General features: G+C 40.1%; 1 protein-coding gene across 2 annotated transcripts in view; it reads left to right on the top strand.

Annotated features, from left to right (window-relative positions):
* The first annotated feature begins 262 nt into the window (after positions 1-262).
* The window catches only part of B4GALT4 (UDP-Gal:betaGlcNAc beta 1,4- galactosyltransferase, polypeptide 4), a 30,990-nt gene continuing 25,526 nt past the window's right edge, over positions 263-5,726 (top strand). For both annotated transcript variants that reach the window (XM_005875327.2, XM_014546970.1), the window contains exon 1: positions 263-356. The gene's annotated coding sequence lies outside the window, so the exon portion shown is untranslated. The remainder of the gene's footprint in view (positions 357-5,726) is intronic.

The raw sequence follows: 5,726 nt of genomic DNA, 5'->3' as shown, positions 1-5,726 counted from the left end.
CCGCCGGCGGGGAGCCAGGCGAGATGCTGCCAGGTTGGAAGAGATTCCAGGGTTCCTCCCACATCCTCCCAGGCCGGGCTTCAGGGTTCTGGGTGTCGTGCCCCTCCACCCCCCTCCCAGCTCCTCTCCCCCAGAGGGCACATCAACGTGAAAAAAGCCCCTTGTTCACTGGAGCCCTCCTCCCTCAGGTTTTTACCTAGAAGTGGACTGTTGATCGCAGCCTGGGGCCTGCGGGGCGGAGCAGTGGTGAGAGCTAGCTGATTTTAAAGTACTTCATACAAATTGGACTTACAAAATAGTCCCAGGATGTAATGCACAAATGCAGTCAATAATGCAATAACTATGTATGGTGCCAGGTGGGTATAAATGTCTAAACACTACGTTGTGCACCTGAAACTAATGTAATATTGAATGTTAAGTGTAATTGGGGAAATAACATTTAAAAAATGAGTACTTCTGAGACACCTGCCCTTAGTCAGGCTCTGTGTCCGTCCAGTGTCTGTCTGTTGATGATCTTCCATTAGGGCTAAACCTAGGTTTGAAAAAAAAAAAAAAAGTTCAGGAGGATTTGGACTGAGAAAAGGCCTTTAGGTTGGTAGCCTTAGGACAGCAGGTATCCACCCGTGGGCGTGTGTCCGGTTGAAGGGTTCAAGAGTGGGTGAGGGATGAGGCTGCGGAGGCAGCCAGAGCACCCGGAGACCTCTCCAGCCCTTTGATGATGAAAAGGAGGAGGAAAAAGGTTGTAATTTGAGGGTTGAGGAGAGTTTTTTCTTGTTGGATTTTAAAAAAATATATTTTTATTGATTTCAGAGAGGAAGGAAGTGGTAGAGAGAGAGAGAGAAATATCAATGATGAGAGAGAATCAATGATTGGCTGCCTCCTACACGCCCCACACTGGGGATTGAGTCAGGTCCCAGGCATGTGCCCTGACCGGGAATCCAACCGTGACCTCCTGGCTCATAGGCCCACACTCAACCACTGAGCCATGCTGGCCGGGCTGTTGTTGAATTTTAAAATTTCTACATTTAAAAAAAAATATTTTATTGATTTTTTACAGAGAGGAAGGGAGAGGGATAGAGAGCCAGAAACATCGATGGGAGAGTAACATTGATCAGCTGCCTCCTGCACGCCCCCCAGTGGGGATATGCCGGCAACCAAGGTACATGCCCTTGACCGGAATTGAACCCGGGACCCTTGAGTCCGCAGGCCAATGCTCTATCCACTGAGCCAAACCGGTTCTGGCAAAATTTCTACATTTTTAAAGAAAATAGTATATTGAAAATGCAAGGAAGTCAAGGAATCTTGACCAGGGATGAATAGGATTCAGGGTCCAGATTGAGAGACTGGGTTTAATAAGAGGGACGAAGGCTGTTTTAGGCACCTGGCTTGGGCAGGAGTGCTGGAATGTGTCTCTTAGGAGAGGAGATAACGCTGTATTGGATCATTATTTATCTTTTTGAAATTTTATCTTCTAGAGCAGAGTTGGTCTTTAAGCCTCATGAAATTGCAAACACTTTCATGATTCATGCTTTGATCGGATCAGACACATCTGTTAAAGAGAAGTACACTGTCGGACCACAATCTTGGGGGCGGGAATAAAACCAGCTCTGTTATTTTATATGCCACTTGATAGAATAAGTATTTAGTATCTACATTAAGTTGAGTGTTATTTAATGTATGCTTTTTCCAGAGATGCATGTAAGTGATTTAGGAACTAACCATCTCTTTGAAGATTTTTGTACTCAAAAGTGGGAACATCCAAAGCAAATCAGTGGTGGTTTTCTTCTCTCTCTCTCTCTTTTTAAGCCATCAATGCACAATGGTTTCTCAAATCAACCTGGGTTCCTGTAGAAAATATGGATTCCCTGGCCTCACTTCAAGCCTTTGAAATGAAACTTTCTGGGGGTGGAGTTTAGGAATAGTAATTTCAAACACCGACCACAGGATTCTCTGGCATTGAAGATTATTGATAGCTTGTGAGGTTTTTATTTGAGATTTGGGTTGTTGGGGTCTCTTTAGAACAGATTTCCTTGAAGGTTATTTGAATGAATTGCTGACAAACTTATGTGATTGAAAGTTATAATCCCTTTCTATTGTGTCATCTCAAAATTTTAATGTATTTTAAAGGGAAATTATGTAGTCATTTTGCCTGCAAAAAACATTGCTTATGATCATAAAACCCTATTTTAGAAAAAATTAGAAGATACAGAAGAAATAAAATTTCTTTAATTCTGTAATGAAGAAACAACCATCAGTGATTCTTTCTGGCATTTTATATATAAAAGACATGCATACAACACACACCATCATTGGGATTATATTTATGTACATTTCTTACATTATTTTTTTAACTTAGCCATTATGAGCACTTTCCCACGTAGTTAAGTTTTTTTAAACACCATTTTAATGAAAGTATATGGTTGATGGAGTAAAAAACTATTCAAATGCATTTTTAAAATCTAATTTTCACATATCCGTACTGCTTTTCCTCACCAGCAAAAGTTGACATTTCTAAAGGATCTATTGCATTTCAGGCCCATTCTCTTATTTCAGTGGTTCTCAAACTTTAATGGGTATACTAGTAAGAGTCACCTGAGGAACTTGTTAAAAATTTATTTTCCTGAGTGCCAGGCCCAGCTTCTCTGAAAGTAGGGCCCAGGAATCTGCAATGTAAACAGATTCCCTTCTGTATTAGATATAAGCACTCTTGGGAAACACATTTTGAAAAATGCTTTTTAAATAAGTGGCAAAACAGACTCAGACACGTAGGTCACTTGCCCAGAGCCATTTATTATATCTGTTAACAAGATTTGAGCTCAGTTCTTCATGACTTCAGAGCCGTTTCTTTCCATTACCTCAGGCCTTCTCAGAACTCCTCATCCAAGTGTCCCTACTGACGGTAGAAAGGGAACTCTGACCCCTCTGCAGGGCTCTGTGGGGGAGCTGAGAATGACTCATAAGTACACATTGGACCTCCATTAAATCTCCCATCAGAAAATCTATGAATTCTGTTATGCTGCATAACATATACTATATAAACCAATTGCAGTGCTTTGCTTGTTAAATTTACTTCATGTTTCCTGACTGTCTTATGACAACTCTTGCTGTAAAATGGGTGAAACAGGGTCATCCGGCATCCCTTGCCCAGATGCGGGAACCCTGCTGTATTGTGCTCTCGGATTCAGGGAGGAAGGGGCAGTTGAAGTAGTAACTCCTCTTGGAGTCAGGGAAGAGGAGGACTGCTTTGGAGTACTTAGTGACCGAGGAGCAGAAGGTGGTGGGCACGACCAAAAGAAAGTGCCATTTATTAGAGATAGGGCCCTCTACCCTTAGGAGAGGACAGGTGTTCGTAAACTGAAGGGAATGGCATTGGTGTGAACTTTTTCATTTTCTAAAATCTTCCCAAAATGTAATGTTACACCCAGCTAATGTTTTCCTTTCCTTAAACATTATTTTTTGTTGTTGTTGTTTTGTGTGTGTTCCATCTGTTTTAGTAGTGTACTTATGTATTTTAACTATCATATCCTACAAAGTAATTTATTATTTACCAAATTCAGCACCAGCAATGTGTCAGGTCATAGGAATACGTAAATCAGTGATTCTCTTTGAGAATTAAATTAATTTTACTGCCATATGTTTGTTTATACTCAGTCTCCAACTTTTTACATTAACTTTTAATTAATGTTAGATGTAGAGAGAAGTTGCAAAAATGGGACAGAGAATTCACTCAACGTCCCCTAATATAGCCCCTTACATAACCAGTTCAGTTAGCAATTCAATTAACTACAGACTTTATTTGAATTTCATCAGTTTTCCTGCTGATGATATATTTTTTTTCAGAGTATTGCGACACTTTATTAAGAGTATTAGTTTTGAATTAGTAGCTAAAGTAACAATTGCATGAAGTCAGATTAGAGGTACTGCATAATGCTCATACTTGATTTATTGACATCACTGAGCAATTTTTTGGACGGAGGTTCACTTTTTGTTTTTTATTAAGCACATTCTATAGTCCAAAGCTGTCATGATGTGGCTGTACAATTTAACAGTTTTAATAGCTGTTCAGATACAAACTTATTTCAAATTGTCAAGCATAATTAATTACAAGTTAGAATTAAACTATCCCAGTACTTTAAAACACAAATCTAGCAGTGATTTACAGTTGCAAATTACTATAATCCCGGAAATTCAGAATTCCTCGGGTGCCAAAGTCCTCTGCTATAATTAGGCACTATCCAAAGTTTGTGTGCATATTCAAATGCCTTGATTTTCCAAGGAAAAGAACTTTATATTAAACAACAACAGAAAGTTCATTTGTTCAGAAGAATTGCTTTCTTTTCTCCCTTTTCCTCCCTCCCCTGGACTCGCCTAACCAGTTTGCTAGTAACACTGTGAGATGGAGAATGGTGAGATCACTTTCACAACCTCTATCAAGCTTACAACATCTACCTTATGAGTGGAGGCTTATTTTTTTACACTTTTAGACTCAACTTCTTAAAAATAGGAATTAATGTAGTTACACGTGGGAGGGAATGTATTTAAGAAGAAAATGGAAAAAGCAAAGCCAATCCAGTAAACAAATCACATACACACTCATTGATTCTCAACGCCGTTCTCAGTGCAAAGGACAAAACAGAGACCAGGGACCTTCCCTTTAGTAGTCCGTGGGAAGAGGTTTAATTAATAGGAAGTTCTTATTGGTCCTTTAAAATGTTATTACATTCCTTGATCTTTGGAAACAATGGCAGGGGGCATATCAAAACCTAATATTGAACAGGGGAAAAGGAGTGCCAACATGATGCCAGAGTTCTTTCCATGCGTGATCAGCATGATGATGCCATTCAGACATTCCGGCTGCTGAGCACTTGAGAGCTTTGAGAACCTGCCAGGGCCACATCAGCAGGTGACACCAGAGATGACAGGGTTGGGATTCATGAGCTTGAGTCTCTGCACCGCGTAGGCGTACCCTTCACTCAAGATGGGCCTCTGGACCAGCCCGACCTACTATATGGGCTCCAACATACAAGCAGGCCAGTTAACATCCTGACAAAGTCGGAAGGCATGAATTCTAGAGCCAGGAAACCCCGTTAGTAGAGCCTCCTTGTTCTTCCCTCCCCAGGGTAACAAACTCACGGAACAGTGGTTTTTGACAGTGAATTCAGATGCTTACTATGGGAAGTGACCACTAATACTCAGGAATACTTATGAGGAAAAGAACAACAACAAAATGTTAAGGTAACTCTCTATTGTATGTACTGCACAACAAATAAAACATTGTGTTAAACTTTAGAAATTACATTTTAAAACAATATTCCCATTAAAAACACCACACACACAATGACAATGACAAAATAAAAACACCATATGAGCACTGCAGGAAGTGTTCTAGGTAATCCACATGAACCTTGGTGTAGGTTCTTAAGCCCATGGCTAAGCGGGAACACACTCTGTACTAGTGTCTCAGGCCTGGGGGACAGTGAGATGCTGGACTCCAGTAACCTGAGGTTAAATTGGTATGTACACTATATCTACATGCAGATATTTTAATTTAGGAGGCAAGCACATGCATAAAGATGTTATTTTACCAAATATCAGGAGATGGTTGAGGTATGGAGACAGTTAATAAAAGAAAAGAGCTATATTACCTGTTAGGAGATAATATAACCGGGCTTATAGCTCTTTAAATGAAAAGTAATGGTACAGAAAGGAAGTGTAATAAAAAAAAT

The sequence above is a fragment of the Myotis brandtii genome, unplaced genomic scaffold (genome assembly GCF_000412655.1).
Source record: "Myotis brandtii unplaced genomic scaffold, ASM41265v1 scaffold46, whole genome shotgun sequence".
NCBI lineage: Eukaryota > Metazoa > Chordata > Mammalia > Chiroptera > Vespertilionidae > Myotis > Myotis brandtii.
Note: the sequence above shows the minus strand (reverse complement) of the source record. Positions and strands in the feature narration are given on the sequence as shown.